The following is a 26950-nucleotide window of genomic DNA, read 5'->3' on the forward strand; positions in this document are numbered from 1 at the left end:
TAACCCAGCAAAACAGGTCATGTTTTATATCCACACCAACAGAAAGCAAAAGTCTGGCTGGATTTTGCTTCTTGGATCTTTTGCAGGCACTAACAATAAATGCATTTGTAAAAAAACAAAAGGTTTAGGGTAATGATCTGCAAATGAAAAGGTGCTACAAAGGACTTATTTAACAATCCTTCAGTGGTTCCCTAAAGAACCATACTTTAAAGAGATGTAAGTGTGAAGAACCTTTTACAATGATTTTTATTTACACTTTTACAAGGTTCTTCACACTCACATCATGCATTTACATAATACATGGACAGCAATACCTGATCCTCAAGCACTTGTCAAAGCAGAGTACAGATACTGGGACCAACTCTAAGGAACGTCTCTATAAGTCCCTATAAGTCCTGAAATTTATATCGTTATATTTTTCGCTCACTTTATTTTGGTAAAGGCAGTGTTCTCTGCCACAAATAACATAGAAAATAATAAGCATAAATGAATGAGATTTACTGGTTAAATAACTTTACATATCAGAGCCATGAAAAAATAAAAAGCAGTTTAATATTTAAGTAAATGTCTGTGTATAAAAACATGAACTATGCTTCAATAAGTGAATTTGTTTAACACCATTCACTGTCCAACTTTGGCAAAAAAAAATTCCCATGCAAAATGTTTGTTCTGTCTGATCTGTATATGCTGTTGTAACTAAGTCACAGCCTTTTCAGGTCAGTCACCTCATGAAATACTGGCTTTACAGATTTTGCAGAGGGCATTTTTGCTACTGATGATCTCAAGCATAAAATAATGACACAGTGTTAACATATTGCTTACATCAAAAAGAGTTTTATATACTATATATGCATGTTTATTTTATAGTATAGTGTGTATATATATATATATATATATATATATATATATATATATATATATATGGTTAATTTATATGTATATATATACATTAAGGCTACACCTCAAGGTATCTTTGGTCTCCATTGCTGCTACTGACACTGTACAGAAGTGCTAATATTTGCCCTGATATGGATAATGTATAATATCAACAATACACACACTAAAACAACAGCATTTTGACATGATGGTTTGATGGATTGACTGATTGGTTGATGTGAACAGTCCTGAAATGACTGGTAAAGAATAACTGGTTTCTGCTATAAAACTGTTTCTAGTATAAAACAGGCTCTCGCAGTATTGGTTGTTTTTTTTTGTTTTTTTTGAGAAATTAATCTACATACAGAATATGATCAGACTCTGCCTTGGAATCACTGTTTCTTTGGAAATCTATGACATAAAACATGCTGAGGAATGTCAATGAATAATATTCATATACGTTTATACTCATATCATTTACATTCTTAACATACTGTATATTCTAAATGTGAGATATGTATAATCCTTATCTCTGAGTATAACTGCTCTGCTATTTCCTGACTGCGAGGCCTAGGCTACACATTAAGAAGCAGTGTGGTGGTCTGGGAGATTTAGGAGGGAAGGGCCTCCACGGTGAGCAGGTCTCTCTGAAGCCTGCCATGGCCCTGCTGGCCTGTCAGAAGGTGGGGAAGCTCATTAAAGGGACATAATTAAGCGGCAGAGCACAGCTGGCCCACATCACAGGCAGGCTGGGACTGCACTAGCCCTCAGCTGCTTGATGTGTCCTGTTCCCACTCCGATAAGGCCTTGTGGCCTTTTGCCACACACACTCCCACACACATACAAACATGCAAACACACATACACTACCATTCAAAAGTTTGGAATCACTTATTAGTCTTATAAGTTATTGTTGTTATTTTAGCCAGCAATTATTTCAGAATCTTTTATTTTCTGGAAACACTTAAAAAGCTTCCTACTAAATAACTTAAAGGATTATTATATTACAATCCTGTCACTCGTCACATGTACAGTCACGTAAACAAATTAGGACATCTTATAAAAAAGCTTTGTTTTTTTAACATATTTAAACATCTGGGCATTTGATCAATACTGAGAGGTGCGGATGATTAGAACATGGTTAGAGAGGATTTTGGAGGAGCCTGTCTTATTTAAACCTCAGATATTTTGTTTGGTTTGCTCTTGATTGTTGAAGTGAGCGGAGAAGATATCCATGACCAGATTTAAAGAGCTCTATAAAGCCTTCAGAGAGAAGGCTGTAGATGCAGAGGAGTCTACAAGACAAGCAGACCACAAAATGCATAAAGAAGTAATGTCAACTTGGGACCTACAGGTAGCTCTTGTCACAGTTGATGTCAAAGTACAGCAGCACCTACTATCAGAAAGAGACCGAAGACAATTTCCATAGGAGGTGCGCAAGGGGGACAACCTTGCTTAAAAAAAAAAACATCTGGGCCAGATTCAGGATTCATCTGCCCAAAGCACAGTTCCAGTAATCCTGTTTTTTGTCTAGCTGTCACTTTTGTCTTGCCCATTTTTGTTTAAATCTCTCCAGCTCCATGTCTCAACATTGGTAATAATAAAAACTGGTAAAATTGGTAAAATACAAATCATGTTTAAATATGTTAAAAAAGATTTTTATTGGATGTCCTAGTTTTTTTCACATGACTGTATCTGCAACAAATCTCTCTAAATTGTAAAAACAGAGACTCTAAACTTTTGAATGGTCCTGTTTAGCCTCCGCTTGACACTCACGCGTCCTTGCCGGGCGACTGTGATGGACTTGGACTGTGTCTGTGAGTGGGTGTGTGGAGCTGTGCATGTGGCAGGAGGGTATTTGAAGTTGCGAGCTGGATAGTGATCCACTGCCAGTCGTCTGTGTGCCGTTCCAAGGCTCGCGTCCCAGCTGCTTCCTCCCAGCTGTTGCGGATTCTGCACGAGCCCGAGGGACGGGGCATCATGGACAGCCCTCGGGGCACATAATCAACCCCCAAACCCCCCCCAACACACAACCCCTCCTTCCCCCATCCTGTTCGCCACCAGCGTTTAGACGTTGTCGCTCTGTGGATAATGAGATCAAGATATACAGCGGGAGAATATCCGCGCGGATCCATCGCGGAAGGTCGGGGAGATGCTGGCGGTTGCCACTGGTTTGCACAGACATCCATCTCTATTCCAGATATGCTCCGAGTCAAACACGCCGGGATAAACAGTGGTGTCATCCAACGGCGTCTTATCTTCCAGCATGTGCAGTTGGAGCTGTGTGTGTCTGCATGTTTGGAGTTGTAAGCTCATGAGCCCGTGAAGAAGGATGTGGCATAGGCCACTGGATTGCTAAGGTCAGAAATAGTCGCGACGAGATTGCTCACTCTGACCGGTAGAGCGTTTAAACCTACAATTTAAAAACGTTTTTTTGCCGGCCTTCATTTTTTTGCCTGTTGGAGTTGCCATACACTCTCAAAAATGAAGGTGTTGCACAGTGTTCTTTGAGCAATGCCACAGAAGAACATGTTTTGTTTTAACAGAGAGCTATTTTTGAAGAACCTTCAAATTCACTTCTTTAAACCTGTAAAAAGGTTCTTTACAATCTCTATTTACAAAAAACAGCTATAGCATCGCTCAACGAACCCTTAATAGTACCTTCATATTTAAGAGTGTAGGCATGATATACTAAACATGTTCTGGAGAAAGCGATTGTTCTGATGGTCATAAATCATTTAGGTGTTGACAGCTTGTCTTGTACATGTAATATTTCAAGTTAAATGGACCAGTAGAAACAGTCTAAATAAAACACTGTCCCATCAATACCTGCTTTTTCTGGAGTTGGTAACTAGGTAGGTTTTGTTACAGTAGCAACATTATTAGTATTGCCTATTAACAAAACCTTGTATTTTTTTAAGAAAAGAAAAGTAATTGATCATTTTAATTGGTTTGTTCGTCATGTAATTTTAGGGGTTATATATTTTCAAATTATGTCTGCATGGGTTGGGAGGCCCTGAGTGAGGATCCAAACCACTCCATCCACTCTTCTCGCCCGCTCTCATCATCCAGTACCGAAATGCCATGATCTTGGCAAGGAGCAGCTGACAATTTGACCAAAGAGCAAAGCTCTTCTCTACCCCTCCTTTTCCCTGTCCCTCCCCTCCACCCTTGATAAGATCATCATCTGTCGCTCCTCTCCGGGGCCTGTTCCTTCTCTCCACAGATACTTGGCAGAGGCATGAATGTCCCTTTTGTTTGGGGAGATCCTCCTCCCGATAGCACCCCAAAAAGATGCTCCACGCCGGCATCTGTTTGTTCCCCCAGTAATGGCGGTATGGTTGGAGAGCAGCACGGCAGGCTCTTCTGCTGGGTTTACAGAAGAGACTGTGGTAAGGTGCCACCACAGAGAGATGCTATAATGCCACAGGACAGGAGTAGAGAGGAGATAGCGATGAAAGGGATGTGTTTTAGGAGGGGAGAAAAAGTGAGGTGTGTGGCATGGAGGAGGCTGTATAAAATGTAGGAAACTAATCACATCAGAAGGTTGGTGATGGGGTCTCTTTTCCGAATTTTCAAGCAGTATCGAATCTGAATAAACAATTCTAATCTTTAGAGAAATATTTTAAATAAAATCAAGCTTATCACTTAGCCCAGCTGTAGTCGATCAACTAAGACATGTCTGGTATCTGTTAAGTAAGTTTGTTTTTTTTAGTTTAGAGCAGTAGATGCTAGACTAAAACACTGAGTTTAGACTGTCACTAATCTCAACTCCATAAATACACACCCAAAATGCTCAAAACACATCCAGATGCTATTTCTGCAGACCGATCATTGTGTGCCCTAATTGAGTCTATAAAAACAAATATATACTTCTTATCTACACTCTTTTACTAAATTAGATGAGATTGGTCCAGTCTTGATGAGTCCAGTCTTTCCTAGCCTCTGTCTCTTACTGTAAACTAAAGAAGCACACGTCAAAAATCAAACATACTTTGGATGCTTGATTGAATGTTGGGTAAATGATACATCTTTTTTATTCCTTTAAAGCCCAAAGTATGAATGCTACAAGAAAATGGCCAGTATTTTCGCTCTAAGGACAAATATCAGACAATATCATCCAGCACTCTCTAAAAGGAAGAGACACCCCATATCAACATTCAAAAGAATCTTAAGTGAAAGTAGAAACTCAGCTGGCGAGCTCACCGCTATTGACAGTCAAGCTTCTAGAGGTGCCAAATGGGACCCAAATTAATATACGAGCTGAAACATATGGGGTGAAATGGAATGTGCCGTATTGCTCCACAAAAGGGGTCTCGAGCTGGAGAAAGAGATATGCGATATGAAATTTTACAGCTGAAGGAGAAATGTCAGAGCGCTTTGATAAGAGAGCGATGAACTTTCCCCCCCTTCCCCCAAACCCCCATTATCGGGGCCGAGAGAAGCAAATGCATCATTTATATCCCACAGTCTCACCATTATCTCCTGTTCAGACACTTGTGTTAAAACACAGGAGGACCTTTTTACCTCTCTCTCTCTGTGTCTCTCTCTCTCCCTCTCTCACAGATACACACATTCTCTACTGATTTCTCTCTCTCATGCTTGCTTTCTGTCTCTCGTTCTGTCTCTCTTTATACACTAGCAGTCCCACTGCTGTCCCCTCCCCCTCTCCTCTGCTTGCTATCTCTGATAAAGCCTTCTGCCTAAGTAAAATTTCTTTCTTAGTAGACAAACAAACAAGTTTGCGTCTAATTATAAATAACCCAGGCGAGTGACAATTCAGAACTAATTCAGTCCAATCTACCTTTTGATTTCACTCATTGTGATTCTGTTTGATTTCACATTTCCTTTGCTTTTAGTTTCAACAGAACAAACAAATATAACAGGCAATTTTTTACATATCATCCCCATCACACAAAAAACTTTGAATCCTCATTTTTGCTGTTTTTTTTTTCCTTTTTGTGAATCTTTCAGTTGTTCTTTACATTGTGTGAAAATTTCATGATGAGTGAACAAATAGAAACGCTCCAAAATAAAAAGCTTTGTACATTGACTTCCGCTGAAAGGTTTTTCCTCTCTTGTAAAGCTGCCATTTTAAAGGTACAAGGTTTTCTGTGACAGCAATGATATAAACTAATATAAACTTGCGAGCATCAAGGCTGAGCTTTAAGCATTAGCTAGAAAACAGCAGCTGCATTAGCCTAGTTCTAGTTGCCTTAATGCTCAGTAGTGCTAAAGTTAACTGCAGAAAGACCAGTCATAATGCACATTAACAATGTAGACTAAAAGTATGCTCAATACCTGTAGTAACCTTCTTCAAAAGTTCTTTAGAAAATGTTGTTCCTTTAGATCATTACACCAGACTGTGTTAAAACTGTTGGTTGTCAAGAGTCAAAATGGTAGAAACATTTGTGTGGATGGTTCATATAGAACCTTCTAAACCCTTCCAGCTTCAAGAACGGCTCGGCTTGACCCGCCATCCCTCAAAATCCACGGAAGACAAGCGTCCAGGCTTTTTTCTGTCCTGCACCAAAGTGGTGGAACGGGTGCCCCTGGGTGTCCGAACGGCCAGGTCGCTCGCTGTCTTCAAACGCAGACTGAAGACCCACCTCTTCTGAGAGTACTTGGGTGAATAGTAGAGTGATCACCTTATTGACTTGTGTTTAGTAGAGTCTAAACTTAGAGTATCTTTGAATTTTAGTCTATTCAAACTAGCTGAGGTTATTCTTGGGTAAATAACAAAGCACTTTTGTAAGTCGCTCTGGATAAGAGCGTCTGCCAAATGCCTTAAATGTAAATGTAAATGTGAATGTAAACCTTGGTCTGTGTTCGCTCTGCTTCGCTCTTCTTCTTTGGTTGCCTTTCCAACACTGTATAAAGCTCAACACGTTATTTATGCGTTGGTTTCATGGAGTAGTAGGTATCTAAAACTGACTGTACGACGATATCTGCAACAGGCAGCGAATAAACGGCGTCAGACAATATGAAATCTGTCCGTTTTTCTCCAACTCATTTCGATCAAAGCCTCAGCAAAGGCTTCTCGACAACAATCTCCAAAGCATTCATCTCGCGAGGCTCGTCACAATGCCGACTGATTGTGCGCAAAGAAAAAAGATGAAAGCGTGAGGAAGACGAGCTATCGGAAGCATCATCTAGAGGACAGGCAGTCTTTCCCTACTGACAAATCTGACTACCTGAGAGGTGTTACAAATTCAAAGTGTTCACGAGGGATATAACTCCCCTCACCTGTCAGCGCAAACTGACTAATAGCGGGTAGATTTATTGGAAAGGAGCGCCCGTGTCTTTTGATTTGCAGCGATACGAAGTTGACCCCGGATACAGACGTATAAGTGGAAGCTCCAAATGAGCTCATATGAAAGCTCAAAGAAGTGTTGGAGAAGCTCATTGAGCAGGAGTACTTCCCGAATCCCTATATGCGAAAATCCCTATAAGATACAGAGCACTGCTATGGGGAACAGAATTCAACATGGTAGTGAATGATTTTGGACACTTTATTAAGCGAGTGAGTTCAGCGTATAAACAATCTGAGCATCTGTCTTCCTCAGAAAAGCTGTGCACGAATCTTTAGACCAAATGTTTAGACATGGGTATTCCATGTCCGATTGTTACAGTGAAGTGAAAATTGATTATACTGAAAAAGATTATAGTCCATGTAATTTTAGAACATTTCATTTGGTCCACTCATCATGCTGTCAGGTTAACATTAAAGTCAAAAACAGCAAAAAGAAGACACAAGATTTTACAGACATATAAGTTAGTACAACACTAAGCACATACGGAATTACTGCAGAAATGCTGGCCTTCTATCAAACATGGTTAGACTAATCCTAATCCTCACAATACAGCTGACTGGCTCAAATGCATTAAAAAGCACAGCTATTCAGCCAGTTAACTGTTAATGATGTACACAGCAATTTGACATAATTTGTAACTTTTAATGCATTGTTTTTTCACAGGTGGACAGCTGAGTGACTTTTTAAAAAGACTTATAGGCATGCTTGATATGGGACTTTTAGGCGAACGCCGAAATCTGATAGTTTGCATGTATCAATCTGTTGATACTGATACAAAAACAATTATGAAATGTAGAAATTTAGGCTTAATCCACACAGATCATTTTAAGTGTAGCAGATTCTGTTAAATAAATAAAATGTTTAGAATTTTAGAAAATATTAAAATGAAAATATTTTTATTTTAAAATTGGAATGTAGTTTTATGAATGTAAGAAAAACCTGCATTCAAGCAGGTGTGTTCAGATATTCGACAGGCACTGTACATCTGCACTGTTGGTATTTTTTTGGTCTATTTACTGGTGTTGTTTTTCTGTGGTGAACCCCAGTGAGTCATTAGCCTCTCTCCATCCTCCCCTTCCAGCCAATTACAGCTTCTCCAACTTCCCTCCAGTCCAATCCTACCGCTCTTGCCTTGCCTGACCCAGTTGTCTTTTGTGACGAGGTCTTAGCCCCAGCAGTTTGACAGTCAACAGATAAGATGGATTAAGGATTTTTTTTACCCTCCTCTCTCTCTCCCCTCACTCTCTCTTCCTCTCTCCTCCTCTCATCCAGTTGGGATAAGAACAGCGTAAAAGGCGGGTTAAATCGCCTGCTTTTTCGGAAGGAGTTTTTAAATGACTGGAGATGAGGCCGATAGAGGGGCTAAACCTATGGTGGGGTCTTGAAAGGTCAAGGTCACACTCCTAATCGTTAGCTGGCTTGTGAGGCGAGGCAGGGCTCAGGAGGAAGAGTGGAAACAATCTCACACTGAAGAGAAACATCTACTCGACCCCAGCAGAGCAAAGTGTAGGGTGTCTAATGTAAAGACTAGTAAGTTTCATAATTGTATGAAGTCAGTGGCACACGGCACTCTGGACTGAACTTTACACTGAAATAAATTGGAAGCAGCCATTTGAAAGTGGAGATCATATTATCTATATTAGAGCTACAATTAATCAATATTGGATCATATTTCTGTTACTGAAGTGACTGACAAACAAACCATCATGCTCTCAACAGATTTCGCACACTTTATCCTGCCACAGCATCATCATCATCATCATCATCATTCAGAGTTCCAAGGTTTCATCTGTGTTAACTCAGCATATTGTCTTTTCACAGCACAAAAAAACAATAATATAATATTTAGAAACATAAGAAACAACGTGTCTAAATCTACGCTTGTATTTCCCAGGTAAACACTGTGTGTTAGCCCTGATGCAGATGTCTGATGGCAGGAGAACTGGGCTAGAAAGCACCAGTATCAGCACAGTGGACAAATTTATGGTATTATAAAAGTTATTCATGATTCTTTCAGCTAGATTTTAGATGAGCTATTAATGATTAGTTTTTAGGTTTTTAGATGAACATTTGTATGTTATTTTGTATGTTTTCAACTCTGTGACTTTATTACATCTTAAGAATTATTGCCCAGTACTTAGTAATTAGACAGTAATTACTGTCTGTGGTATAGTTAAGTTACATGAGTGTGGAATATGATTTTAATATTTAAATATAGCCATTCAACTTTTTGTTTGTTTGTTTGTTTTTGTTCACAACTCAGCTTTACTTACTAATCTTGGCTAATTTGTCATTTTGTCATGGCAGCTCTTATTTTATTGCCAGCTGAACCCTTTCACATGTAGGTTATGCTACCTATAACGGTCCTTTTCTGTAACTATGTTGTGTGAAGACTGAATGATTGAATGAATCAGTAGAAATAAAGCTGATTACTGTGTGATTTTCAAAGCTGAATCTTTGGACCCCACACGTGGAACTGCACTGGTGAAAGGGTTAATTAATGTGAGCTAATGTTCAAGGTAAGCTGGTGCTTAGGTAGCTAAGATAATAAACCCAGTGGTAAGTTGGTGCTTTTGAGTATTGAGCATGAGGTAAATATTTCTCTTCCACGCTTTGGTTCTAAAACGTTCAGTATTGTATCCTGGGCTTCCTAAAATAAAAAAAAAAAAAAAAAAAAAAACAGAACTTACAAGGCTCAATGCTCACAGCTAGCATAAAGTTGTGGTGTATCTTGGTTGCATTGTGCAGTATTTCTGCATTTGAAGCCTAACTCAAAAGCAGGATGACCGCCGTTAAGACTGATTGGGCAAGACTCCTAACTCTACATTCCCCTACCTGTGTAATATGTCTGAGGTGTAAGACCCTGAGGTGTAAGAGGCATATTGGCAGGAGAAAAAAGCAAGTTTGAGAGGAGACAAAAACGTTTAAGGGCATGTTCGGAAGCGTGCGTGCCGTGTGTATGTGTGTTGTACATGTGTGTGTGTGTGTGTGTGTGTGTTTCTCTCCCCTACCTGTGTAATATGAGTGAGGTGTAAGACACTCAGGATAAGAGAGACAGCTACTTTCAGTTTCAGGCATCTATAAGATGTTTCTTATGAAAATTACAGAGCACTTATGTTCTTAAGTAAATGCCACATGGACTTTTTTCCACAAGTGACATCACTGACTAATCGATTGCTCCAGTCCTGTCATTTGCACATTATTGATCACAGCACTATACAGCAAACCACTCATGACAAATATATAACTGCACAGTACTGTTCATTATGAGAAGCAGAAAAGCAATGAATAAATAAATAAATGCTCCCCTCCATCATACATGGAGCACTCTGCACAGTACGGAAGTGCAGAACGTCACAGTGAGGTAAAGCCCAGTGTCCGTAAGGGTCAGGTTAAGAGTGTGTATATTTCCTTCCTCCTTCATCTCCTGCCAGCTGCTAACTCCTGCTTTTTTTGTTGTTGTTGAGCCCTAACTGTCTGTAACCTCTCTGCTGCTGCAGGATTCTATCACAGATCTCCTGCCAAAAATGTGGGGAAAAAGAAGTTTGAGAGGAGACAAAAAACGTTTAAGGGCATGTTCGGAAGCGTGAGTGCCGTGTGTGTTGTACATGTGTGTATGTGTGTGTGTGTGTGTGTGTGTGTGTGCGTGTGTGTGTTTCTCTCTCTGCTCCCCTCATGTCACTGACAGGGGAAAGTAATCCTATACACAGGCTGCTATTGTGAAATGAGAAACTAGCCTCCTCGGCTGCCAGGGAGCAGATGCACCTCTCTCTCTCTATCCTAATCTGGAAACGACTTAAAGCAGCCTTATCTCCAGGCTCTCCTGCTTCATTTCATGCTTGATTTACTTTAATTTGTCTGATAGGGCACAAGGATTTGGAAATGGCCCATCTTTCGCTGGAAAATGTTCTGATTTTTCTCCGGCATTGTTATGTGGAGGTTTTTTGAGACTCTCTCTCTCCTCCTCTCCCTCACTCTCTCTCTCCCTCTCTCTCTCTCCTTTGCTCTTTCTCTCCCCTTTTCTCGCTTCCTTGAGGAGTCCTCTCCCTCCTGTGCCGCATTCTGTTTGAGTGCGTTCACATTCGAGCTAACACAGCAGAAAAAGGAAGGTGGGGGAAGAGAGAGAGAGAGTTTGTACAAGCGGGCGTGATTGTGCGTGAGCGTCTGTGTATGTATATATATATATATATATGTTTGTGTGTGTGTGTGTGTGTGTGTGTGTGTGTGTGTGTGGGTTGAGTGCGCCGGTGTGGGAGCCTGTTTGCCTTTCAGATTGCTGCTGAAGACAGGGGGGAGCAGCCAGGTGCTTCAAACCACGAAGATGTTTTAGGTGTTTAAGGTGCGGCTGGAGAGGACTGGCCCGCCACTCTGCTGTAAGCGCGGAGGCTGATAAAGTCTGCTAGGAGTGGAGAGAGAGAGAGAGAGAGAGAGAGAGAGAGGGAGAGAGAGAGAGAGAGAGAGATGCCCACACACACCTCTTCTGCAGCTGTAACCAGCTCTATTGCTGCTGCTGCTGCTCAGAAGCTACTACTCACAGCTGACCTGACTTTAACGTTACAACATTACCCCCTCAGTAATGATTTCTTTAACCCCTCAAACCCTCTGTATATTTCAGCTCCTCAGCCTCATAGGAATGTAATAACACAGCATAGTGTAATGTGTCATTCAGTACCAACCTCTCAGTCAATACACACCACTGTTCGCTGAACAATATATTCAACAGACTGGAGTATATAAAGTACTCATTTTAATACGAAATATAGCCGTGAATAAATATCACTTCCTCCTCACCCCCTTTTTAAGACTGAGAGCGGGGAAGAACAGCACACAGCACTCAGACATCAGCTTAAATATTACTAATTTACATACTAGTGTAGTTAGTGTAGTTAACATTTAGCCAACATCAGCCAGAATACTTAACATCTAACTAATATCAGCTAGTGTATTTAACATCCAGCCAACATCAGCCAGAATACTTAACATCTAACTAATATCAGCTAGTGTAGTTAACATCCAGCCGACATCAGCCAGAATACTTAACATCTAACTAATATCAGCTAGTGTAGTTAACATCCAGCCGACATCAGCCAGAATACTTAACATCTAACTAATATCAGCTAGTGTAGTTAACATCCAGCCAACATCAGCCAGAATACTTAACATCTAACTAATATCAGCTAGTGTAGTTAACATCCAGCCGACATCAGCCAGAATACTTAACATCTAACTAATATCAGCTAGTGTAGTTAACATCCAGGCAACATCAGCTAGAATACTTAACATCTAACTAATATCAGCTAGTGTAGTTAACATCCAGGCAACATCAGCTAGAATACTTAACATCTAACTAATATCAGCTAGTGTAGTTAACATCCAGCTGACATCAGCCAGAATACTTAACATCTAACTAATATCAGCTAGTGTAGTTAACATCCAGCCAACATCAGCTAGAATACTTAACATCTAACTAATATCAGCTAGTGTAGTTAACATCCAGCCGACATCAGCTTTAGCAGATAACATCCAGCTAACATCTACCTAATATAAGTTAGAGGTGTTAACATCTACTAAATGTCAGCTCGAGTAGTTACAGCTGTGCTCTCTACATCACATCCTTAAAACTGACAGCCGCTTGTGTCATTCCCGGTATGGTCGTTTTCTCTAATAAACGCGGGAACACGCGGGGACACCAATCCAGGCCCTTTATTTTGAAATATTAAAATATTAACATACACCACACATTACTTTCATTTAAATGCGCCAACATCATTCCAGTACTGATTACCAAAGGATACATGTGTTAAACTGTGTTCTTTAAGCTTAAGTGCTCATAATCACCTCCACCAATGTAAACATAAATCCAGATACAGTCGTACAAAAAACTAGGCCACCCCATGATAAATCCAAACTAATAATAACACTAAATAAAATTTTGAAAACATTATAAAATTGTAAAATGTAAGTAATAGAAATGCAGTTTAAGGTTTGAACACCCCACCTTTATTACTAGATTAAATATGTAAAATTAGAATCAGGTGCAGCACATCAGCTTCGGATGAGGTCTTATTTAAACCTCAGACATTTAGTCTGTTTTGCGCTTGATAGTTAAAATGAGTAGCATCACCTTCGCCAGATCCCAAGAGCTGTCTGAGGCCTTTACAAAGAAGGTTGAGTATGAACATGAGTGTGGGAAGGGATTTCTGAACAACTGCCAACATGCCCAGATCAAGCTGTCCTAGCAAGTTCAGCCCAAGAGCAGACCACAAGATGCTTAAAGACGTCCCCAACAATCCTAAAATCCTGGGATCTACAGGTAGCTCTTCAACAGTACAGGTCAAAGTACAGCATCTACACCAGAAAGATAAGGGGCAAACATGCAGCCTCCTTCTAATGGTAGATGCTCTTGGGCTGAACTTGCTAGGATGGCCTGAGCTGGACATGTTGGCAGTGGTTCTTCACAAATGTGTCCAGATGTTTAAATATGTAAAAAAAAAAAAAAAAAAGAAAAGAAAGAAAGAGAGAGAGAAAGACAATTTTTTTCAGTGGGTGTCCTATTCTTTCACATGACTGTACATTCAGAGAGTTTTGAGATTTTCCAGAGCTGTGTATTTACATAAGCCTCAAATGTAGCTCTGTGTATATGCTGATAACAGATCAACAATAAGCCTCACATCTATTTTAGATTGTGTTTATTGCACACGACGGGCAGCGTGAGTCACATAGTCAGCTGACACTCTCAGGTTGGAGCGCTCTCTCCCTCTCTCTCTTTTTCTGTCTCCCACTTTGATGATAAGGGCGGAGGACGCCCCATCAGTCTTCTGCAACTAATTACAACGCAATTCATCTCTCTGCAAGGATGCAGGACTCCTCACAATAGAGGAGTTTCCAGGTTTGTCACGAGACTACAAGAAATCGCTCACTCACTCGCACTCATTCTCTCGCGCCCATTCGCGCTCTCTCTCCCTTTCACACACGGTACAGTACATACTTGCACATGCTCACAAAAATGTACTGCCCCACTCTGTCTTTCTCTCTATCACACAAACACACAAACACACACACACACGCAGATTACCAAACGTAGTGAGAAAAGGCGGGTGGGGGGGGCATTGAAATTCCTCTCACAGGCTGAATTTACTTAACTGCGGGTGTGTGAGCAGCGATAAACAGAGTGATGATCCGGCAACACGTCTTTATCCGCGCTTTGCTTTAATTAACGCCGGCATGTTTGGTGAAAAGATGATTAATATGCCAATGACAACTGCATAATTGAATACCACAATACACACACACACACACACACACACAGAGAGGAAGAAGGTATGATTTTTAAACTTCTACATTATTATCTTCTATTATTATTATTGTAATTATTGATACTAATTAGTTGATAATAACAGTGCTTGATAAACTGCTATATATATTTATGTAGTCATCCAGAAACCACAAGTGACCTAGCTGCAGCTAAATGGGAAGAGTGTGTGTGGGGGGGGTTGGTCTAAGGGAGCCAACAGACCCTCCTTTGAAACAGACACTCACCAGAGACAACCCCCCTCCACTCCCTGTTCACTTCCTTGTCCTAAAATTCCCTCCCTGCCTCACCATTGCTCTCTTTTATGTGTTCGAGCTAGACCCGAGAGGGAGGGTTTACAAGCAAAGCAAAACGACCCCCTGCCTACAGAACATATGCTAAGTGGAATGTATGCTAACAGGTCGTCCTAAGCTAAGCAATGCAGCATTTCAGCGTATGCATTTGGATCTGTCAGAAGTCACAGTCACAGTAATTAGGAAGGTAAAGAGGAAAATCATCAGGCCCCCTGTCAAGTAATGTATGCCTAATAATGTAATGCTTATACTGCCAGAAAATTAGGGTAAACAGAAGTGTAGAGGCTACTAGTAAACAGAAGGTTGCGGGTTCAAATCCCACAACTTTTTCAGCGCCCCTGGTTGTGCCCTTAGACAAGGCGCCATTCCCCTCTACTGGAACAGGTAGCACCACTCTGCTGGTGAAACTGTGCTGCTCCCAGACTGGACATAATATGAAATGATCAATTTCCTTGAATACGGATGAATAAATGCCTACAAAAATACACAAAAAATCCATAGTACAATGCCAAAAACAATATCCAAATTATTATTATTAATATAGCAGTTGTCCTTTTATGTTTCTATCTAGTCTATTTATTATAGACTGCATATATTTTACATTAGCTTGAATTAAAACCACTTTTTACATGAAAAACATATTGTTGTTTTGTTTACCCCACAGAACCACTTTTATTCTGTCATGTTGTCTTACACAAATGTACATCATCCAGCTTTCATTCAATTAACTTGCTCTAAAAACACTGGCTCTACTGTCTCCACACTATTCATGCTAAACACACACTATAAACACGCTCCCATCCCACAAAGCCAGGCTCCAATCTTCAAACGGCAAGAACAAGAGGAAAAGAAGAAGCTGCACGCCTTTGTGCGCTCTCTATAGCATTACTCAGTTAGTGCCACATGATGCTAATCACCCCGGAACACAATACAGTAGCCTCACGCAGAAATCCCCGAGGACACAAACTCTACCACCAACTGGGTTGAAAATCACTGCCATATTTAGTTGCGGAGCTTCAAATTCCTATTGAACTAATCACATGCTGTTTGTTGACGGAATTGAAAAACAAGATGGATGTGGGCTTGTTAAGTCTACTGTGCTGCAAAAAAAGGAAATAATAATAGGAAAAAAATATAGTTTGAGCAGTGCAGTCTCTTTATATAGCTTTAAACAGCTTAGCGGGTGCTGCGGAGTTCGACGCTCCAGCCTGTATCTTAAAGCATCACTTTGTGATGAAGCAGAATAGCGGTATCTTTGTTTCGATTATAATTGTGGGTGTATTTAGTGCCTTCAGATTGCATTAGCTCTATTTCAGATTGCTTCCATAACTAACAAGCATGAAGTTTTCTCTTAAAGCCTCTTAGCGTATCGGATCAGTGGCTAAATTTGCATCAGGGCACTTTAAGACTGCGAGCAGAGTGATTTGTCTAATCTCTTGTTGCATATTTCATCGGCACAATCAGACACTGTGCCTTATTGGAGTGTGTGTATATGTGTGTGTGTGTGTGTGTGTGTGTCTTGCTATGAGTGGGAGAGAAAATATTTTCAAGGAGGTTATTATTTACACTGGTGGTTTTTATTTACACAAGCCACTATACATTAACCTCTCCAAAATTCATATTTAAAGATTATCATATTAAAGCTGATGAATGCTATTTTAAATGCCAGTAACAATGAAGAGGTATTGAATATTAAGATGATGAAAAATGAAACTACCTCTATGTATGGATGGGGTCTAGTTCAGACCTTTAAATCTTCAGCTCTTACAGTACTGATACAGCAAATGTTGTAAACTGTAAATGAGCCTTTATTATGAGCCTTTTTAACTGTGTACCGGACCTGCGTCCTGACCAATCACAGATACAGTCTCATATTACAGTGGACAACTGAATAAATCAAGGCTCCAAAATCAGTTTGGCCAAATTAATGAAGAAGGAGCTTTAGAAGATGTCTCATTCAGAGTTGACTTAATTTCGATTTTTGCTGATTTTCACGTTTTGACATCATTTGAATCCAACACTTCTTTGCATTGTATCTACATTCCATGAGAAATTCATGACTTGGAATAAAATCTTTTAACATTTCCTTACATTAAAAGTGAATAACTTTCTTTCACTTTCCTCTACTGTACACTCTTAAAAGCAATTTTATGGGCCCCTCCTCCCAATCTAACATTCTATAAATAGCATCTCTAGCTTGTTCAAGTGTCTATGATAAAATCTTTACACCCTCCACCACCCTGTCTCCTTCCTTTATAGCAACACAACAGTATTTTACATTAAAATTGAATTGCTGCTGACTGCTAACTGCACAATGTAACTTTGGAAAAATGTACAAGACAATTCTTGTGAGAAATTTCTCAGCTTGTCCAGAAAAATGTTTCCTTTAAGGCTTGGGTCAATATTACACTTCCCAACTATGGGAGGAGCCCAGGAGCAAGAAATGACCATTTCCCATAGTACTGTTTTAGATTTGGCTCCACTTTTCAGAGGGGGACGGGTTTCCTACCACAAATCCGAAGCCACCTGAACTCCAGCCTAGACTCCTCTGAGTTCGCTCCCCTCTTTTCTCCCAGATCATATGCTGGTGATTTGGCAGGGTCTGATCTAGCAGGAGTTCTAGAAATGCTATAGAAGAACCATGTTTGTAAAGGAGACCTGTGACTTTTAAAGGTTTAGACAAGGTTCTTTGTCAATGTAATGGTTCTTCACATTGGCACGTTTTACCAAAAGTGGTTCTTCTACTGCATCACTCAAAAAACCTTTCGTAGGATCTTTATTTTTTAGAGTATACAGTTGCCATTCTGAAGATATGAGCCTCTTGCGTTACAGTGATGATAATCACAGTAGGTATTTGTCCATCTTGTGCAGCCCTAATTCAGAGAGCAATTCATAGCATTACAGCATTTACAGTGCAGTACGGTGCCTCCCAGTGAATACTCCATTCGCCACAATCTGATTTCACACAATAAACACAATAACCCCATCTATGCGGGAGTAGCTGAAGAGCGCTGTGTATAAAGATGACTGAAAGGCATGAAGGAGATGCTCTCACTGGGCGAATGAGTGGCAGTGAGCCATGTCACCGCTTCTTGATTACATGGGAAATAAACAACTTCAGAACGAAAGCCTGCCGCTTTTCCAACTTGCCGCTTTGCATACATTAAAATCCCGGCCCTGTCTATAAGTCGCCTTAAAACGCTTAGGTATCAGCGGAAGCGGCTCTGACAACCTTCGCTTAGGAGTTCCGGCTGCGGCTTTATCAGACACCTCAGCCAGACGGAGCCTCGCTAAAGGATACATCTTTTTATCCTGAAGCTTCCACTGCGATCCACTGGCGCGCCACCAGTCGCCCTGGCCTGATCGGCAGTTTACCAATCTTTGCTTTCCAAGACTTTCCTCGCTCCCACTCTCTGTCTCTTCTCCCTCCCCCCACCCTCCTCCATCTCCCTCTCTCTCCCTCTCTCTCTCTCTCTCCATGTGCTAAAGGCTTGAGGGGTTCAATCAATGCCGCTTTGATCTCGGCTGGAACTATAATTATTTAACATTGTTACAAGGATTTCTCTAATCCATCCTACCATTAAATCCCTTTTACACCCTCATCTCCAGGAGTCTCTAATCTGCATCTGGGCCGTGCGTTTCGCCGCTTGCCACCCCTCTGACGACACCCTGACTTAACGGACTTCTGCGAATAATTAGAGAGGGGGGGGTAGCCAAATAGAGAATATGAAAAAAAAAAAAAACTTTTTGGGCTTTTTATATCTTTGGTCATTGAGCGATGTTAGAAGGTATATGGATATGTAGTATATGGACTCTTAAGGTTGGTCTTAAGGTTTTGCCTGCTGTAGCAACAAAACCTTATATAACTTTATAGGAGAAGGAAAAACTGTTCTTCACTTTTTTAAAACATTTCTGATGCTTTTTGGAACCATTTCTTAGGAAGATATATATAAAGAATATAATATATAATATAAAGAATCTTATATTTTAAAATATAGAATATAAAGAATCGTATATAAGATGTTTTCCATCATATAGAAGAACCAGAAGAACCTTTTCACTGGGCTAAGGACTACTTAATTATACCAGGAACTCATGGATGGTTGACTTGTCAATAGCTTAGGTTGAAACAATACAGCTATCACAAAATATACAGTTTAGACTGGTTCTGGTGTTTCTTCCTTGCAATCATATAGATAAAAGTCCATTTATAAACTAAACTGGCAATCGGTGGAACATGATAAAGCAGTAAATTAAAGAGACTCAGTTTAAGGGCAATTTGAGAAAGACACTTAAGGTTTAAACTGGTGATGCTGTTTGCTCAATTCAAAGACTATTTCGTGGCCTTTTATAGTGCAAGACATGCTTACTATGGCAACAAAATCTTGAGTGATAACATTATAAAAGAAGGTAAAGGCTCTTCACTTATTTCTTCACTATTTAAACATCAACCTGATCTATTTTTAGACCATTTCTGCTTGTTCATTCGCCATGACATGTTCATACAATGTTTAAGGAGGTAGCTGACGTGTAATGGTGTAAAAATGAACAATAGGTTACTAACTACAGTCATGAGAGATGTAGTCTTGAATGCTATTCAGACCACTCGAAGATGATAGATACAGCTTGAGATGCAGAAGCTAGCTGTTCTGTTTTAGAAGGAACTCCTTGATGTTGATTTTCACGTTGTGTCAGTTGAGACTCATTACAGTGTTACATATGTGCAGTTAGAGGAAACCGACAGAGAAGCCTCAGGAATCTTAAGTGCTTTATAAACTTGAGAGTGTCTCTGAATATTGTAAGCAATATACAGCTATATATCCTCCTTCCATCTCCTTCCACCGTTTACTCGGAGCACTCGATTAATAATACTCAGTTGGAACCATTTCTATGTTATATAGAATCATTTTAAGAGGTTCTTTGAAGAACTGTATACAAACAACCACTGAGATTAAGGCGCATTTTAACTCCTGGATGGTTGACCTGTCATAGGCTTGGGTCAAGAATTCCAGGTATCCCAAAATATTGAGTATGTTGGTTCTGGGGTTACATCATTGGGATCATGTAGGTAAAACTTCATATAAGAACTTACCTAGCCACCAGTGGAACAAGCCAAGCCACATAAAAATGGAAGTGTAAACGCACCCAAGCTGCATTTAAAACAGATCAAACCAGTCGAGGTGGTCTGTTATAGCAGTGCAAACGCATCTGTCCCTCAAAGACATATTTTCCAACTAAAACACCAGTAATAATTGCTGTGAAACATACACATTTGCATATTCTGTCCCACACAGCGATCGGATTTCAGTCTGACTAACCGGTGATGCATTTGATGACCAAGTGTAAATGCATGCGGTTAAAATCTTATCAGACCCTCCTAAGGAGAGTGTGTTTCTTAGTTAGCAAGACCATTTGAATAAATATAAGGCAAATAAGCCTTGTCCATTCAGTGCATACCTTATTTGTACTTCCTTTGGACAACCATGACTTCTGGCTTAAATTATCTGGCTAACTACAACAAATCCTGCTTTGTAACCGCCCCCACCCCCCTCACCCCCTCATCTTGTCTTCTGAAAACCTAAACATGAATTTCAGGCTGGTGACATCGACCTCCTAAGTGCCATCTGTTTGCTTCTGGAGTGGGATGGAAGCAACCGGCACATGGATCATCCTGACGCATGTGGAAAAAGAAAGGTCCCACTGGCCCTCGGCAAATATTTGTGCCTGGCCGTTTCACTGCGATATAAATAGCAGCGCGGTGAATGCAAACATTTGTCGAGGCACCTGCCGTGCCATCACGCCCATCTGCTCATTGAATTCACTTAGTCTGACATATGTGTGTTAAAAGCTGAGGTGGCTATTGTTTCATGTATTAAATGAGGGGTCCGTCCAAGAATAATGGGGCTCACAGGTGGGCCGAATGGAGAAGAAGCTTGGGGGGGCAGGGGGCTCTTCGGAGCACTAAGCACTTCCTGATTGGACGGATGATTGGGGAGGCTGGATACGCAATGCCCCTTGTCTGAGACCGGGGCTACTTCCCAGTGGTCTGCTCCTGTACCTGGCCAAGGCCAGTGGCCAGCACCCAGTTGGCACAGAGTAATGGGTCAGGCTGGGCTCGACAGGCTCTATGAGGCGCAGAGATTTGCTAGCTCTGAGGTTTGTCAGGCTCAGAGATCTGGCCGCAGTGTGATAAGCTCTAGGTGTGGATTACTTAATGCTCACTCGGTGGTCCAGATAACTCGACCATTCAGCCTGATTATTTTGGGGAAAGAAAGCTACAAAAGGGCATTTTTCTTGAGCCACCTGTTCCCAGTTAGCACAGAAAGAAAGACTCTGTGGAATGGAAACCTGAGGGTGTTGGTTTGTTCTAATGCACAGCATCTAAGAGGTTGAGGGTTAGTCTGGTTTTGTTTGTTTGATTAGGATGTATCAGAACTAGCAAGTCTACTGCCTAGTCTACAGAAGTTCTCTAAGTCTCAGTTCTCCTTTTATAACAGTATTTTGCTAATTAGGTCAAATTAAACTAACTTGTCTGGCCAATAAGCCACATTTTATAGCCACTTCAGTGACCATAGTCTAACCAGTCTGGGAACACACCTTCAAGTTGCTGATGATAATGAAAGAACCGCACACTACTTTGTGCTGGATGGATGATGCCTTTTTAACACCCTCAGATTTCAGATAATGGCTCAGATAATGTGCTCAAGAAGCTGTGTGACTAATGACTAATTAAAAGGCTAACATGTTGAAAAAGGAAGGCAAGTTTGGGAAAGTAACTGAATAATGACTCAATTAATCCAGACAATTCCACGTCTTTATATGTGTAAGGTAGAAGAGGGTGAACATATTTGGCTTTATTGCAGCCTTTCCCCCACATGAAGTGGCTTGTTTAAGTATTTTTGGGACAAAGTTTATTCAATTATTCTACTATAAATTAAATTAAAATATAGATAAATTCTAACAAAGACATCTCAATGATATTATATACAAAATGTCCTTGTGACAATAAGAAATGGAGAATAGCATAATGACCTAAAATGTGCCAGTTGTAGTTCAGCAAGGCTAGCATCATCCATTGCCAGAAATGTGGTATAATCTGGAGGATATTTTACCCTTGGTAGAACTATCTAGAAGTTTGAGCAACTGGAGAAGGAACAGAATTCACACTGATTTGACTTTAGATGACAGTAAATACATTCTGACTTTACGATTCTACAACTCCCTGATCATCTACACATTGTTGTAGACATGGAGGTTCAGACCTGAACTTGGATTTAAGTGCCGATTAGTTACAGAGCCATTGGTGACTTAAAACTTACCTCTGACTCAAGACACTCAAGTCACTACACAGTAAATTTGCCCATGTTTAATCAACACTATTAGTGTTAAATCAATTCAATTCATTTTTAACACTAAAAGTGTTGATTTACCACTGGCAAATTTACTGTGTGGAACACTTTGTGCACCTTTCCTGTATGATCCTAACGAGAAGCACCCTTCTAAAAGAACAAGATATTATTCTTGACCTAAGAAGCACAATATATCTTCCTTTAACACTGAAAAAGTCGTACGGATATGATTTCTGCAGAGTACTTGACTTCCAAGGCCTTTCATTGGAGTCTGCTCTGCTAGGCCAGCCAGTGTGATTAGCATGATCAGCAGTTCATTACCCCTACCCCCCCTTCCCCCGTCCCTTCCCCACTTCCTTTCTGCCTTGAGGAGTGTGTCAAGATATGTATCAAAGAGGTCCATGATAATTAGCAAATTGCTGTACAAGCTATCACCACTAATATACACGAGACTGCAAACATCCATAACGAGGCAGAATGGAGCAGAAGATTGAGGAGGAGATAAAGCTAACATTACTAGCAAGAACTAAGTGGGTGTTCTGGTAGACTCTGGTAGGGATGTTCTCCAAGCGAGGGCCTTACCATTTGGAACCACCGCTTACACGCCTCAGCAACAAAAGCTATTTGTGAAAAAACAACGCAGGAGAACCCAGAAGAACCGGAGCACTTGAAATGGCAGCGCTCATAATGATAAAGCGATTATAGAAGAAGTTCAATTAGGGCGACGAGTTGGCTTTAGTCGTTTTCAGCGCCAAAGACAAATTGCAGAGTTGGTTTTAATGGATTCCTCACAGCAGGTGGACTTGGTCAAAGTCACTTCATTAAGAAATTCTCCTCTCTTTTAGATGTAATGGCCATTATACATCCCATTCAGATACCCTCACAGAGAGTGATTAAGAATTATCTGTTACTGATCATAATCACACCTGCTCTAACTTAAGCCCGGGAATAACAAAGGGCCTGGGAACGTTCCGGATCTGAACGTTCACAAAAAAAGGAGCGCGATAACAGGATAGACTGTCTCAAACTAAATAAATTTGCTTTTAATCGCTTTGAACAGGAAGTCATGTCATTTCAGATGTTCATATTTGATTGTCTGATTTTCCACTTTATTCAAATTATAACATGCTCATCTGGCTTCTCCAGCACAATAGGAAAAATGAAAAGGAGGGAAATGGCCTTTCAGAAGAGACACGATGTGAAAGTTAATGCGGTTATTACGTGCCGAGATTAATGCCCACGCACTGTACTCCTGCTTGAAAGACAATGTTGTGATTTTCGGAACGGTGTCTTTTCCTGTACTCTGTGAGGACTGCTTCCTATTGAGTGACAATAGGACATCTCTCATTTACATTCTGTTTTCCAGAAACTCACTGCCACGTAACATCTCCTGCTACTCTGTGACACTAATGTGTGTGCCTGCGAATGGGTGGTGGGGACAGGGTGTGGGGTATGCAGACGAGATCTTATCTAGGTAATGCAACGCGATTATCAGTAACATGGACAAGCATCGGCGCTATCGGCCGAATCATTATGTGTCGGAGAAATGGAATTCAAAATTGAGACAAATCTGACGAATTAGCTTAACTAACTCTCGGACCCCGTGGCTGTAATTCGTGTCTGTGTGTTTGTTTGCAGACACTGGGGCGGATTTCGGACAAATATTGCACTATAACAATCTTCTTAACTGTCAGACAGAGTGTCTTGATGGATAATCAAGCTCTGATCGTCTGTGTAATAGTATGTAATAGTGGCAAGTATGTAATGGTGTCTAAACTGATTCATAGATGCATAGTACAAGCTTCACCAGCTTAGCCACAGGCTAGCTATGATGGAATTTACACAGCTAAGCTGTACACATTCCAACATTAAAATAAGTTGTACCACAGCAAGGGTTACCTCCTTCCTCACCTTCTATGAAAATTTCTTTCTCTTTCTGATGATAGATGCTGTACTTTGACATCAAAGTGGCAAGAGCTATCTGTAGATTCCATGGGTAGATAGGGTTTTAGGATTTTTGGAGACACATCCTTGGGACTAGGACGCTCTGACCTGGCCATGTTCTGTACTGAAATGGCTGATTTCTAATTGTTCTGAGATCTTTTTAAATCCCTTCCCGGACTCATCTGCATCTACAACCTTCTTTCTGGAGGCCTCAGAAAGCTCTTTGGGTCTTATTGTGGTGATACCACTCACTTCAACAATCAAGAACAAACCACAGTAAATGTCTGAGGTTTTAATAAGACAGGCTCCTCCAGAAACCTCTCCAACCATGTTCTAATCACCTGCAGCTGATGTGCTGCACCTGATTCTAATTCAAGACATTACAGCAGTAATACAAGGGGGTGTCCAAACTTTTTTCTCAAATGAAAAGTACATTTTACAAAACACCTTTCTTCAGTTTCAGTATGTGTTTAGATATATTACCTCCATCTTTCAGTATTGTTCAAATATTCAGATGTCCAGATTTGTCCAGATTGTCCAAAGACTAGGGTTTTCATGAAGTGTCGTATTTTTCCCCATGACTGTATAGAAACTAGTCAAAGGCCCACATATAGCTGCTGCAATCACCCCCTGATCCTCAATAATTACACTTTCAGAGAATGTGTAAGCTAACAAACAGCATTTCAGAAGCACACAGTGTCTTTACACGGTTAAATGCATGTATGAATGTGTGTGAGAAGCTAGATCAACTCTTCAGTAAGTCTCACTCTTTTCCTCTCTGATGACTGGACAGGACGGATAATTACAGTCACCCTAAGCTACGATATCTACTACCCCCCACCCGCAGTCTTTCTTTTCTCCATTTTTTTAAAGCGCTAGTTTTAAGCTCAGCGTTTTTGCAGTCTTAGTCTGGATGTGATGCTTCCTTTTTTTTCTCGCTTCCCCTCCCTGGCCCCCGTAGTTGTGGGCCTGACCCCCTCAGCCCTGGCTGCCGCCTGATCAGAGTGATGGTTTATTACCGCCGTCGCCGCACTCTTATCGTTCGCTGCCAATGCTCATTTCCTTCCGCAGATTGAAATGCAAATGTGAAATTTAATGATAAATGCATTATCTGATAGGTGCTGATAACACTGATTCACTGTCAGTGTAAAATACACACCCCAGGGGGCTTCCCAGTGCCAACTTGCCCAAATCCACTTTTTTTTATAACTGTATGTACCTGCAATAAATTCTGGAGGTCATATGCATTAAAAGGGGAATCATATTTTGTGCATTCAGCAATGTGACGCCACTGGTGAGCAATAATTGCTGGTGTTGCTATCTTGTTCGATGTATTATCCATCACTTTGATGAAGTGACTTTTAAGAAGAGAGGGAGAGAGAGGGGGAAAAAAACAAGATAAAACTATTTTTTTTCTCTTCAAACCCTCTGAGAAAGCAAGGGGGAAAATCTGCATGGTAAAATGAGATTCCTCAAGAAGAAAAGATAAATATGTTTTGTGTGTGTGCATGTGTGTGTGTGTCTGTTATAAGCTTTTTCTGTTGGGGGTGCACAGTCCATGTGAAAGCACACATGCAATAAAGCTTTGGAGCAAAGCTATTTAATCCATTCCATTCAACACTGCTAACTTAACTTATAATTCATTGGCGATAATAAGTTAATTTAAGTCCATCATTCCAACGGTCTGCGTAACGGTCTCTCAAAATGCAATTTAGTCTAACTTAGGACGCTTGTCGGATCACTGAAGCATGGAGTTGCCGTATTTCTACACACGTCTCTCCATTTGCCCACCTGGGCAAGCAAAACAATGCCAGAAGGAGATAGCACTTCTTTTAATAAAAGATATGTCTATGTTCATGCCCTGAAAAAAAACAAGTACTGTGAGGACTGTAAGAAGATTGCATTTCTGAGAAACTCTCATCTAAGATAGCTTTTAAAAGGTTATTGGCCAGCTCTCTGTTATTTCAGCTCACCTTCTGACCCCAATTAATCATGGCTGCTCTTGAAATAGTAAACACCTGTCAATCGCTTGATATTTATTTTATTCTGTTGAATATTTGTTTATTTGCTAACGCACTAAAAGGACTGCTAGCACTATACCTTTATAAATGAACATGCCTGGGTCTTTTCAATTTCACATACAGCTTACAGAAGTGGCGCAAGACCAACGTGGACATTTTAATTCAAACAATGAACTGGCGGCCACTAATTTAAGTGCTCATTAAAAGCTTCTGCGAGAGCTCAGAGTTTTACCTCTGTATGGCGGCCTTGTCAAGGATATCTTTAGATGCCCTGCTATTGAACGGCTCAAATCCCCTGATCCCAGATGGATTCATTTAAACCGTGTCATAATGGGCCGCTTACAAGTGATTACTAGCCGCTAGCTAATGGGCTAAACGCTTGAAGAAAGGCCAGGGACGATCTGATGTCACCCAAAACCCTGCCAGATAGCGGGAGTGAAATGATCAGGAGACCTTCAAGCTGACACACTTCAGGTTTGTTCGCTTGTTCTCTTGTTTTATGTCAAATCAAGTTGTCAAGTCAAGAGATTGCTGAGATTAAAAGCAGGGGAATATGCTCACGCGTTACTGATGCTAACACACCCACTGCAGTGTTGTGGCAGCAGGCTATTAACTGCTCCCCTGTTATAATCAATGCATTTAACCACTGATCCATACACTCTAACAGCTGCTGATTTATTTGTTCTACCCAAACATGCAGAGTTGGGCCATTTTGTTTCACAGTGTTGAGCTGGTAACTGTGTCACAATAACAACTCAACCAAACGAGAACTGCACTATAGCTACAACTCTCAACAATTTTTTGGGGGTGCCATGTGTAACCCCCCAAAATTAGAGAGTATT

At 40.6% G+C, this 26950-nt stretch overlaps 1 protein-coding gene across 4 annotated transcripts in view; it reads right to left on the bottom strand.

Moving 5' to 3' along the window:
- Positions 1–26950, bottom strand: part of zfpm2a (zinc finger protein, FOG family member 2a) — a 175301-nt gene that overhangs the window by 89369 nt on the left and 58982 nt on the right. The window lies entirely within an intron of this gene.

This window comes from Salminus brasiliensis, chromosome 1 (genome assembly GCF_030463535.1).
Source record: "Salminus brasiliensis chromosome 1, fSalBra1.hap2, whole genome shotgun sequence".
Classification (NCBI taxonomy): Eukaryota; Metazoa; Chordata; class Actinopteri; order Characiformes; family Bryconidae; genus Salminus; species Salminus brasiliensis.